This window comes from Magnolia sinica, chromosome 2 (genome assembly GCF_029962835.1).
Source record: "Magnolia sinica isolate HGM2019 chromosome 2, MsV1, whole genome shotgun sequence".
Classification (NCBI taxonomy): Eukaryota; Viridiplantae; Streptophyta; class Magnoliopsida; order Magnoliales; family Magnoliaceae; genus Magnolia; species Magnolia sinica.
This window is the reverse complement of record NC_080574.1, coordinates 96,669,041-96,682,988: the sequence shown is the minus strand read 5'-3', so window position 1 is coordinate 96,682,988 and position 13,948 is coordinate 96,669,041. Positions and strand designations below refer to the sequence as shown.

Below are 13,948 nucleotides of genomic sequence, written 5' to 3'. Positions count from 1 at the left end.
CCATGTCCCCCGAACGTGATCCTAGTGTCGACCGTGCCCCTGAGATAATTGAGAATTCACTTCACTGCATTCCAATGCTCTTTTCTCGGATTCACCATATATCCATTGACCACGCTAAGTGCCTTTGAGATATCCAGATTCGTGCAAACCATCACATACATGAGACTCCCCACTACACTCGCATACGACACCCGTGACATGTTTGAAATCTTCTCTTTTGTGCTTGGACATAACTTGACTGACAAATTAAAGTGACCTGCTAGAGGTGTGCTAACTGGCTTAGTACCTTCTATGTAGAACATCTCTAGCACCTTCTACACATATTCCCTCTGAGATAACCACAACTTCCGTAACACCCCATATTTTTCAGTACTCAGGTGTTACCATGGAGATCTAAATTAGTTTACACAACACACGTAGCTTACATTACACATCATCATCATCCAGTGATTCATAATCTGTTAATCTTAACCATTTGATTTGGACTATGACGACCCGCACTGAACCTTTAAGAGTTGAGTTCAATCTGCTTTGGATCCCTAATAACTTCTCAACCGTCTGAATTTGGGCCAAGACAACCCAAATTGTATCTATAAGGTCTGAAATCAATCCACCTTGAATTGACCATTGATTTCTTGTAGTAGGTTTATTTCACTAATGATCTTCCAACCCACTATCTAAATTAGCCGCAGATACATGTGATATCACACTTGCACGTTTCAAATTGGTTCGACTGCTAAGATGAATTAATCTCTTCAATTTTGTTCTAAAATATCGTTAATAATCTTTTAATCTAATCATGGATACAGACCATTCATACAATAAACCTCAAGATCAACCCAAATAGCCAATCATACGTCAATTTAATCATCAAGAGAAATATTTATCCTTAGGTTAAGCCATCCAACCACTGATTCTTGGTTTGGACCATCATATCATCATGAAATCGATAAGAGATTGGATTTAAGAACCATGTAAGCTCTCAATTTATGTTTTGAAAATTAATTGGACTGATAAACTTCAAATCTAACTCTAATCACCACTCGATTAAGAACAACAAACTTGAATCAATCTTTGACAGACCATAATGATCAATTGAAAGGCCACTGAGAGCTGGAACCTATAGCAACCTGCACCCCACCTCTGATTAACACACGTGTACGAATCAAAGCTAAGAATATGAGTGCATGTGAATTTGGAGAATTTTCGCAAAGAAACTTATTTATTGATGTCAGATTAGGACAAAATTTCAAATTGAGCATCAAGAGATATTTAATCATACATACACCCAGATCCATAGCTCAACTGGTAGACTGAGTGGAGATACCTCGTTCAACACTTGAGGTCTTGGTATCGATCCCTAGTGGGGGTGGCTAACATGGAGTGTGTGTACTGACACGGGTGTGTCCTTAAAATAAAAAAAAATAAAAAAAATCATACATCATTAGTTTTATAACCTAGATCGTAAGATTCATTGTTCATTGTGTCCACAATTTCCTGTGGGGCATCTTGACACTTAATTACTCAACATAGATGCCAAGTTGTGAAAGCAACAACTAAAGTCTATCCAAATTAGCTTAGGGATGTTAAGAAATGCCAGTGATCCGATGGCGAAATAATCCGACCATTAAATTGTTGGTAATTGTTAGTTAGACCTACAAAATTAAGTAATATGGCACACTTGAGCTATGGATCTACCTCATCACTAGTCTGAGGTCCTAGTGGGACAAGTAGAACTTGATGGATGGTGTAGATCTCACCGAGCAGTGTTGTGGGCCCCACACTCGTGGTGTGTGTGCACCAAGTGTGCACACTCGCAATGCACCAAACTGGCCAACCCGATCAAATGGAGTTGACCCGATGAAAACCAAAAAGGGGAGTTTCTCTCTTTTCCCACCTACGGGCATTTAAAACGGAGAATGGTCCATTGTGTCTGATCATGGCCCACCATTAGTGAACACATGCGTGATCTGAACCGTCCGTCGTGTTCAAACGAGGCTTCCGAGCTAAACTTGTTGATTGAACGTGTAACTCCACACGTGTGTGCACAAATGCAAGCACAAACGTAGCTGCGTTTAGGCAATTTTCGAAAACAGAAATCTCGTTTCTAGCTCAATGTACTGTACACATGCATGTGCACAAACGCAAGCACATGTGTGTGCACCCAAGTGGGAGTTTATTACAAATATCCAAAATCGCAGCATGAAACGTAAATAAAGCCAAACTAAAATTAAATCATCAACAACATAATCTCATGTCACTTGTAGTCTTTCATAGGGAGACCCTGCATCGCCCATATATTCAACCTGTGCATCACATGCATCATCTATATGGTTGGAGATGGTTAACGCCCTACTCATAGTGATTGTTGTCTTTTAAAATTAACAATAATTCAAGTGATTCATCATAATAACAATGTAAGGGTTCCAATACACCTCATATTCCACCCTTACGAATGGTATCGATATGTGCAACTAATCTACACGAATGCATGCCTAACATAGTGTGTGCGACTCATCATGCATAGTGACCACCATATTGTGGAATATAATTCATGAAAATCTGGTTTGCTCTACATCCATAACTACAAAGATTTGTTGGCATGTCCAACATTACTGTGAATTTACATAACATCTCGAGACGGTACAACACATAAATTGGAAGAATTACGTAACACGATTTGTTCATGGAGTGACTAATTGCAACATCCAATTCCAGAAAAATGATGTAATACGTGCCCGCAGATTACTTACGTCGATGTGTGCACCGCTAACCAAAATTAAGGATTTATGCATCGACCAATAGGGTCACTATCCGGAGTGCATTACGTCCACGATAAATATATGCAAGTCACTAGTTGTGAGTCCTTCAACACATCACTTGCATCAATAGAGAATCAAATCGAACCATGAGAGTTTTGAGACTCAAAGATACATGCCCAAGCTATAATATAAGAAAAGTAGCACAAGGCTAACCCAATAAAGGGAAACATAGTAGAAATAAGCTAACTCAATAAAGGAGTAACATTAAGCTAACTCAACAAAAATAAGGGGAGACGAGTAAAATCCAACTCAATATAGAGTGGAAACATGCGTCGCTCTCAAAATCGGCGAAGGGCAAGGTTTGTATCCATCACTTCACATGAATCCATAAAAGCTCCAACGGTGTTTTCATGAACTAATTAATCTTAAATTTTAATAAAATAAACCTTAATAGATTCGAAAATAGTCCATACACTTTGAAGTGAATCCATAGGCATAACAGTGTAATTTTGGGTCGGACGGGTTACCTGATAAGTCCAAATTACTCCAAAAGTGAGTTCCACTGCCCTAATGTTTAAAATATAGATTTAAGGTCAAATTAATATTAATAAAATCATAAGGTTTGCTGACATAATTATACGGTCAATTGGATACGCAAATTATGCACCGTTTGGAACCCAAACACGGTAGTTTCATGATTTAAGGCATAGTTTTGTGATATAACTCACAAAATATGTCCAACATGATTAAACTCATATCGTAAACATAATTCCAACATGGATTACCAATTCATAATAATCCAACAACTTATTAACATGAAAATCATTGTAAAAATCAAACTATACACAATTTTAATGCGAAAATAAGAGAATTATGTATAAATTCAACTTAAATGATTGTAAACTTAAAGGAATCCCTCACCTTACCCTTAGTTGCAAACCTTAGGTAGATCTCGATGTATGAGGGCTTCTACTCGAACCACGACGTTACTTGAGTAAGAGGAAGACACCACACATTTAGAGAAGGAAGAGAATGGATGAGCGTCTATGCTTGGATGTCTCTCTCTCTCTCTCTCTCTCTCTCTCTCTCTCTCTTCCTTGGACGTGGGAAGGTGGGTGCGCGTGAGTTTTTGAGTAGAGAAGGGTGCGCGTGAGTTTTTGAGTAGAGAAGGGGCACACACCCCCTTTTGTAATGGAGTAGGCGTAAGAGGGGGTGCGTCACATTCCACTTGAATTGGGTTTCTCAAATATATCTTAAATCAGAAATCTTTCTTCAAATCTAACTCGTTCATTGTGTCGAGGTCATTAAATAGAGCCAGAGTATATGATTTTCTTGGTGATTCGAAATTTAGATTGACTTGTCTTGAAAATTCTCGTAGCAGGTGCCAAAACGGACTTGATCTCAATTAACGGTCCACGCTTAATGATCAGGGCCCAATTTTGAGAGAAATGTGTAGTGGGTAAAATTTGATAATTGATCGATGGTGGGAAAAAGCGTAAATATGAAATTTCACCCGTTGCGCGAAAGGAAGAAACTAGCTTTAAGGTGGTCATCATTCGACGGTATAGGATGATAAATCGGGGTGTAAATTTTTTATGATCTCATAGTCATATAAGGGGAATGTGTATTCCAAATTTGAGTTCTGATGAATGGTGAGAAGTATGTAATTTGGAAGGTTCAGATTTAGAAAGAGTTGATAAGTAGAAAACAATTAATTTCACATGTAAGGAAAAGCTACCAAGGTGGGGTTATCCCATTTCACACTCGGTACATATAATGGACAATTTAAGTCATTCATATGAAGGGAAATATCTTACTATGATTACCTAAGAACTTTCTTAACTTGATGGACACTAAAATCAAGGGTTAAGGGACTGATTTGTCAATTGGACCACTTACACTATGATCTAAGGGCTGAAATTCGACGTGTATGGTTAATTTATGATAGATAGGCATAGGACAAAATTTCACATCAAATAGATCTTAAGAACCACGCGATCTAAAAATCAAGGGTCCATGTTAAAGACATTTTCGCAATTATTTTTAATATGAGAGTTTTGGAAAATCTAATGATTCTTCATGGTTATAAGAACGTTTCTAAGCAATTCTTACAAAAGAACTAATATCTAAATCATTACAAATAAAGAATTAATTACTAAATAAGTTAAAGTTATCATTAATTAAGAGGAGATACATTTATCAAACAACATGATGAACCTAGTCTAAAACGATAATATCTAGGATATTATAATCCACCCCCTTTAGAAATAATTTCGTTCTTGAAATTTAATTACTTCGACCATGTATACGAGTCAGTATATACTAACTCGCGGTGTCTAAGTTTCCATTATATTCCTTATGAGGTAGATATGCATTTCTAGGTGTGTACAAGTCCGTATAACTAACTACACGAAATTGGGGCCCTACACATGCGATATTCCATTACGGCATGAGTCATCTTGGGTGGAATCAATGAAACTCAAAATCACTAATCGGGGATCCATTTCGCATGACAAGTTTGGTCCCACAAGCTTTGAGGAACCAATCTAGACCATTTAGAAGCCTTAGATCAAAGGATGATCCCCTAGATCAAGAATCACCATGATTGGGCTAGTCATCTTCTTCGATTGACCAAAAACTCACACCATTTTGCATAGGCCCCAATCTCGATAATCCATATATGTAAGTAGATTGTGATCATGCGAACTAATTTGGACATGATCATTGGATTATTGCATCGTATTATCATTCGATTCTATAACTAATCACATGATTAGTTTCAAATGAAACCTCTCGAAGATCGGGGCTTTATAAAAAGGCCTCCCCCCTCGTTTTATAGCCTCCCTTCAAGCTATGAAAATCTAGGAGGGAAGAGAGAAAAGTGACGCGAGAGTTGTCTTTGGCCGCACTACATTGAGTCGGGTTGAGTCACGGTTCGAGTCAGTGTAACCGGACCGAGTCTAGACTCTACAGGACTAGTTGCTTCACATTCTAGTGTTGCACATTGGTTTGCAGGGCTTATACATACCTCAACCCTTGTCAGTTTCTGCATTTTTCACCTCAATAGTTTGAGTCTACTCTGGGTAGTGCATCGTTTTTATCTCTTGCGTGTTAGTATTTTGTCTGCTCGTCATTACCTTGCATAGCGTGGCACCTTCATCAAGCTGCCTCTACGCTTGTAACTTGGCCGTCATGCTGCTCGGGCGTTCCCGAAGTCTGACCATTTGCCTGTTGGCCCAAGGGCTTGCACAATGGCCAAAATTCCTACACAGTGGTTGTGTGATTAGCACGTCGGCTGGTTGGGACTTAACCGTTTTTTGTTGCAAATGAACAAGATATTGAGGAATTGTTCATACGTAAGTTCATAATTATTGATATGGGTCTTTTCCTCATAAAAAGGGAATCTTTTATTACAATAGAACCAGAAGTGATGTGGATTATTCAAGAATTGAAGTCTATTTTCCTTCATACTAATGCTTCTCCTTATGCTTCTTGCGGGTTACGATGGTCAACACATGACACTTCTTGGGAGATGCGCTAGAGCTCCCTTCTTCAAGTTCTCGTCCTGCCCGATGTGGCAAAGGGCAAGTTGCCTCGGGCATTATTGGGCACTTCATTTCTGCTCGTGAATTCTTCCAACAGTTGATGGGGTTGCTTGAGCATTCCAACAAGTGGGTGTATCTTAATGCCTGTATGGGGCTGCAGTCAATATCCTGCCGAGGGCTATGTTGAAAAGATTGGGAAAAACGAACAACAATATAATTGGAACTGAAGTAACAGTCAACGATTTTGCAGGTAGCATAAAAGATGCAATAGGGATTTTGCTGATTGAGTTAACGGTTGGAAGCAAGAAAGCATTAACAACCTTCTTCGTAGTACAATCATCCTCTAGTTACAACGCCCTTCTTAGTTGGGATTAGATTCATTCTAATTTTTGCATCCTATCATCCTTGCATCAAATTCTTATTTTTTAGAATCATGGGAAAGTCGAGTTGGTTTGGGCTGAAGACAAGCCGTTCCAAGCAGAGTCTAATTCGACTTAAGCTTATTATTATCAGGATGAAGCTATCCCGTTAGTTTTCACAGGACAAGATCAATTTGGCCGACCAACTGGAGTTTCTTCTTCAAAGAACTTACTAATCAAGGTAAAAGATGAAAGCCCCACAGGTAATAATGAATTCACTACATCGGCCAAAGCATCCTGCATTGTAGAAGAAGTGTCACGATTAGGTTGCAATAAAGGAGCAACAAATGGCCGAAGTCATGACCCTACTTGAAAGGATCAAGTAAGCCTGGAATAGGTAAGAATAAGAAAATGGTTGTTTCATCAATATAGCCGAATTGTTCTCTTCTTGCTCCGCATCACGAGTAGAAGGTTCCCGAGTCGGAGAAGGGTCAATTACTTGGACAATAATCGAAGTTTTTGAATGACGATGAATTGTAAGCGGAGCAGAGTTAGCAGGAGGGTCGATCCGTTTCGAATCGGCGATCTCTACTTCAACAGGATAAGAGGTCTTCACCGGTTCCTCTGGCTCTGGTTCCCTTGCCGCCTGCACTGTTGGGGATGGAATTCTTTCTGGTACGATGACAGGATTACTACTTCTGATCATGATATTTGGACGAGCCACTCTCACTGTGCGTGTTGTTCAACAGAGTTGAGAAAGGGAAAGATTACAACAAGGGACAACATAATGCAAGATTAGTTAGAAAACGATGAAGGTCCGACGATTAAGTGGGAACATACCTAAAAATCAAATAAAGCAGATGTAGGCCTTTCCTTACGATGGCCAGCATACGTCACCCTAGGTTCAAGTTTCAACCCAAGGTTAAGTTTAAAAGTAAGCTCGACCAATGCAAAGTGAGCTCTAGGGAATGGTGGAGGTTCCTCATTATATAGGGGAAAATACAAGGCCTTGCGTCTTTCGGCCTCATAAATGCCAAGGGACGGACAATCTTTGTTCCATTTCCTCTCATATTGTGTTCTTTCGGAGATCCTCACGATGCCATATAACCCTTTGCATTTTAGGCCAATGTTTGGCATGAGATCTCTTAGGATCAAATTTCATAAATTAAAATTGTTCAAATTTCTGTATGGCTGAAATTTGTTCAAGGATACTTGCATTAGTCAGGTTGAAAGTGGTGCGTTTTTGCCTCTTCCCTTTTTGTTTGTCTTATGGCTGAGGTGACTCACTAGCTGAAGGAACATGATCCTTGGATTTAGTTCGTTTCTATCAAATCGAAACAATAGATGATGTTGCCTTTGCTGGTTGGACCTTAGGAGAAGGAGGCGAAAGTCTATCAACGGCAAATTGGATTGACAATGACCATCAATTATTATCATACGTGGCCCACCATGATCTAAAGAAATCAGTCGACGAAGGACCACGTGGAAGAGCAACTAATAGGAACGATGTAATAGCTTTGTTATAACTAGCGAGAGTGGAAATGATCTTGTTGATTGACTTGATATGCCAGCGCTCATAGGGAGGCTGATTAAGAGAAAGCTGAAAGCAGGGAAAAAAGATAGTCTGATCAAAACTGAATTGACATGAGAAGAGGTTGGGAGAATACAAGTCTACGCCAATCTTGGCATTCTTACCTCTATTTATTTCTTCTCCACCCAATGGGATATCTTGAGCCATGAGGTAACTCGCCCAGATCTCATGATGGGAGCTAACTAGGTGGGGATCATTTGCATAAAAACTCTTGTTGGCGAACCAATCCGAGCCGACTTGTCTTTTCAAGAAAGGGTAAAACAAATTATCAGATCAATTAGGTCTAAGAGAAGAAATAATTTAAGCAGTCGCTGAAAGAGATAGGCCTCACAGAAGCATAAATTCGCCAGCTACCATAGGAAGGAAATTGGTCGACGGATTTTGTGACTTTGCTATTAAATTTGAAAAAATATTCACAAAGCCATAACTGAGGTAACTACATAGGACCTCCTATTAGCTGAGGACTTTCGGTTGAAAGAATATACGTACTTCTGTATAGATGGGGGAGATGGAAAGGAGTGAAAGCTACCTGTCCCCAGATACGAGAGTTTCGACAAACCGATGTACTCTTTGGTCATCTGATCGGCCTCGACACAAAAGAAGAAATGACAAAGCCACATCAAGAGGAAAGCACAATGCTCTTAATGGGTACCTTCAACTTCGGTCTTTGCATATTGTTGCATGAATGGGTCGTACAACATGCGAGCACAAGAATAGTCGAAGGTAGGTTCACTTGGGGCCTAGATAGAACTCAAATCCTATTGGGAAAATGCCTGTTAGGGCAAAGATGTCTAGGACGGTTGAACTCATAGGACCGCACTTGAAGTGGAAAGGGTTGGTCGAAAAACTCTAGAAACAAGACGGTGCGACGATAAGGGCCGTACCGGGTTTAATCTCGCAAGTGGATTGGTGGATACATTCAACAATCTCGATTTCATTCCACAGATAAAAGTATTTTCCCTTAACACGTTTATACCATGAGGCTCATTCCTTAGGGGGTTTTGGCCTTAATCTGGGAGTTCTATCGAGATCCCAATTGGTCCACAATCAAAAGACTCACGATTAGTTAAGAAACTTTCTTTCTCATCGGCAGTGAAGTATGGAGTGATGTCAGACAGATTGGGGGTGGAAGTTGGATACAATGCAAGGCCAAGGAATAGATCCGAATCGGAATTATCTCAATCAGGAGAGAAGATTACCTCTCAACAAGCAGATGGACGAAGTAGCTCCAACAGAGTGAGAAGAGGAGAGGCTGAACGAGGAAGAGAAGAAAATAAAGGATTATAAGCCTCTGTTGCATGCACAGTATTGATTACCAAATGATGGTTGGAGCAATTTTCGAGATAAAAGCTGCAGTTGGAATGCGAAAGTGTATTCTCCAAATGACACTCGGCGACAGTCTGCTAGAGGAATGATACAATGGAGACTGTTTGAAATTTGATGAATGAGGGGTGTGTCACGTGGCATTGCAATAAATGCTTACAAAAACCATTTATGTTTTTCTCCATTCTTAACCAAAAAGAGAAACATAGGGGGTAGTGTTTGGGCATGTATTGCGTAGTCCCAGATAAATGGTGTAGATGAATCCATGTGGCGCAGATGATATCTCCGTTTTATGGGTGAGATATGCGGAGGACAGCTCACTTTTGAGTAATCTTTGAAGGGGCGTGCCATGCACATGATTTTGAGATAAGGACTCTCGATCATTAGGTCTACATCAATGCTAGAGAATGTACAGTAAGTTATTTGCAAGATAAAAATCTTTTTGGCAAAGGGCAAACACAATTAAAAACAGTATAACCACTACTTTACAATTAGCGATATCAAAGATTGCCAAGTAAGCAACGGTTATTCCCGCGACTACATAAGCTCTATAAATAGCAAAAGCTTAGAGCGCACACGTTCCTCAGATCCCACATTCCCGCATATGTCGAGCACTCACTCCATAGAATTTCTAAAATGATCCAACCCCTACATTGTACGGAAGTCGAGTAGGTGGAATTCATGTCGTACACCTTCGAGGAGGAGGGATACTTACGGTGGGATGGTGTCCTTCAGACGGTCCCAAACAACTATGAATGGACATGAGATGACTTCGAAACTAGGTTCTTCAGACGGTCTTAGACAAATACTCCCCCCTTATTAAAGGGAGAAGGAGAGCCAATTCAACCGGCTAGAGCATGTCAATATGTCCACCATGTCGGTAAAACATTGGGTGATGTGCCTCCCCATAGTGGCCATTAAGCACTCATTAAGGCCAAGAGCATATTGTGTTGTGGATAGCTTTGGTGTCATGCCTTCGTTACATTTGTACTTGGATGATGACTCTTACATTATGCGTAATTGTCCCTAAGGAGATGAGCCTTTATCATTTTTAATTGTATATGATGGACCATTGGGCGATGAACCCTAAACAGGATCGAGGGACACTGGTTAGAAGTCGACTTGTGCCACAATAAGCCACGTGATCTAAGTAGAGACCCGCATACGATGGCGGTATCTTAGCTTCACCAAATTGCTATTTGAATTTGGAATAATAATCATTTAGCTAATCATGCATATCATGGCATACACTTATAGGTTACGCTATAAGCGAACCATTGCTCTCTTAATCGATGGTTGTTGTGGTTGTGTTGTTGAAGTGGAAATATTACAATTGTTGTTGATCCCTGGCCATACATTCGAATATCATGACATACATGCACTTAAACAACTAGCCTAGGGAATTGATTGTTTTGTAATGCTATAATTGCATATGCATGATTTCATTGATAACGTGTCTAACTTAGGATAATGGTACCACTGAGTTGATCACTCACTCCCGGAACTATGTTTTAAACCACCAACTAGATGATTTTATCGACGTAGGTACCTTGTAGGCATATGCTTACGAGGAGTACGCGGATCCTATAGAGGAGTTCTCATATTTTCATTCTTTGTGTGAGCAATAGTGGGCTGACATAGTTGATCGCCAGAGTTGTGTTTATATATTTTTTGGACAGGACTACATGCTTTTTCATTCTTTTTGGACATGTATATTGAGTCCCCAGCTGGGTGGACTCTATGGGATGTTTGATCGTGTGGATGTATATTTTGGATGAGCACCTTTTATACACTTTTAGTTGGATTGTTATATATTATTTAGCTTAGCTTTTATAATGCTTGGATACTAATGAACTGTGTACATCAATCATGCTTCTGCAAAGCAAAAGTGACACTTGGAATATCGGGGATCGAGTTCGTGCTTGACCCTAAAATTTGGGGCGTTACAATTTTAAAAAAAAAAAGAAAAAAGAAAAAAAAAGGGTACACATATATACAAATAAACAAATATATATATATATATATATATATATATATATATATATATATATATATATCCATCCCATCATTCAAGGCATGGATGCTCCTCCAGAACGCCCGACCCAACAACAACCTCAGCCCACTGCTCATGTCAATTTCGTTCCTTCTACTCCAAATATTTAATTCTTCAATTAAACTCTCTATGCAAGCACTGAAGTTAATCGACAAGAAAGCAATCTCTTATGGCCTGTAGGGTTGCCTGGTCAACTTAAAGCACACCTAAAGTTAGACATCGAGCAATGAACGCACTTCAATAAAAATTGACACTGATAATGATCATTAAAATCTCTGGTGAAGATGAAAGATCATGTCAGACTCGTTCAAAAATTTTCAAAAAAAAAAAAAAAAGAAAGGCCAGATAAAAACCACTTAATGACACCTCCCCATGAGATCAGGAGGATCTTTTCAAATAAACTACCTAAAAAAATCCTTTAAAAATATTTTGCAATAAGAAAAATATCCATGAAACAATGTTCTATAGGTGAGGATCTTTCTAAAAAAAAAAAAAAAAATTTGCAAAAAATACAACACGCACGGTATCCAAGGCACTAAGCAGTCTTTTATACTTCCTGGTGAGTGCTAACGCAATATCAATAATTGATTTTAGAATATATTTTTTTTCCCCTTAGATTCTCAATTTCCTTCAAAATCATAGGTGGAACATGGGACAGTTGCCCTGAACTTCCAATTTCAACTCAATCATTCCTGAATGCAGAATGATTGTGTTTGAGTTAGCGCAACCACACTTCTAATTGTGAAAAGGCCTATTACAATCAAAGTGTCAAAATAAAAAAAAAAAAAAGTCAAGTCACAAAAGGATAATTCATATGGCTCCAATTTAGGTCAGTTGTTAAGTCCAACGCATTTGTAACACAGGAGATCTGTAAAGCCGCAAAATGCGCAGGCAACTGTCTGTTACAAACAACTTGTCTTACAAGCAAGCATCGAGAACCACCTTTCTAAATCTAAGCAAATTATCCTCATAAAGTCACAAAACTTGAGGCTCTATGTAATGTTTCGGAAAAATCTGTATAAGGACCCGAGTACCACTTCAAGTAGAAATTACCAAGGACCAAAACCTTTAGAAATTAGGTTAATGTTAGCAAGTGCTAAACTAGAGTGCTTATGAAATTAGCATTAATCACTTTAAATATAATCTGCAAGACCCAAACTGTGCAGTATCATTGACGCTACGTTACCCTGAAATATATAATCCATCCTTAAACCCGGTTGTTCTCAGGAGCACACCGAAACTCCGTATCGAACCTGGACCGCACGTCGAAAGTCTGATTACCCCGAAACTATACGGATATGACCGCATTACTGGACTTGACAACCCTCTCGGAAATCAAGTCTTAACTGTGTCTAAAAATGCACAACTTGAGCTCGAAGCAATGTGTGTGAGAAACGTGAAAATATTTAGAAATAAAATTTGAATTTAAGTAATCTGAGTCGTGTCGCTTGCGGGCTAAATATAAGGATTCAGACCATCAGAATCTGACCCAAATACACCCTCAGATAAGGAGAAATGTCTCACACATGTCGGTGTACTTGTGACCCTGATCGAGTGACCGTGACCGTTGAACTGAAACTGGTCCGCCACGGCTGATCTATAAACCCGATCGGAACGAAAACTCAGCTTGACTTAGATCCATGGTCAGGGAGCTTAAGTCCGACTGCACGTGGAAAAGGGGCCACCAAAAGTGCTCCGTTGGACCGGAACAGTCCGTATTTGGATATAACCTAAGTATACCTTGGCCCTGGGGCCATTCCCATCAAACCTGGGCCTATATAAGGACCTTAAAACCTCTCCCTCTCACCCTATACGAATTTGAGAAACCCTAGGAGAGAGAGAAGAGAAAAGAGAAGGGAAAAGAGAGAAAGTAAGAGTGAGAGTTGGAGATTCTTCCTAGGATCCGATCCCGCTACTCCACGCACTCAACCGTCATTCCTGTATCGCTATACAGGCGATTCCGACTCCGTACTTAGGTAAGAAAACTTAACCCTAACTTGTCTTAGGGTTTTCGACTAGCGTAATAGATAAATTAGCTAACTTATTTCCTGTTATAGGTTATTGTGGTGCCGTAGACAAGACTTAACTTTTAAAATTGAGTTCGCTACAAGTCTACTGGCGAAAGGTGCGGACTATAAATGTTTAGGTTATGGTTTTCAAGGCTTTCAATGTCAGTTAATGATTTATGACTAACTTGAATTGCTATCACATGCTTAGACACGTTGTTCCCGCACTTTACACATATATATGAACTATGTTGAATATTGTGTATTCTTGTGTTTGTTGAAATGTTTGTATGTATATGGATTCTGGAT

The 13,948-nt window shown here is 39.4% G+C and overlaps 1 protein-coding gene across 2 annotated transcripts in view; it reads left to right on the top strand.

Moving 5' to 3' along the window:
- LOC131237288 (uncharacterized) overlaps nucleotides 1–13,948 on the top strand; it is a 91,212-nt gene that overhangs the window by 60,658 nt on the left and 16,606 nt on the right. The window contains exon 9 of one of the 2 annotated variants that reach the window (XR_009167159.1): nucleotides 11,126–11,416. The exons of the other annotated variant lie outside the window; for it this stretch is intronic. The gene's annotated coding sequence lies outside the window, so the exon portion shown is untranslated. Of the gene's footprint in view, nucleotides 1–11,125; nucleotides 11,417–13,948 lie in introns of those variants that run through there. 2 annotated transcript variants of the gene reach the window in all.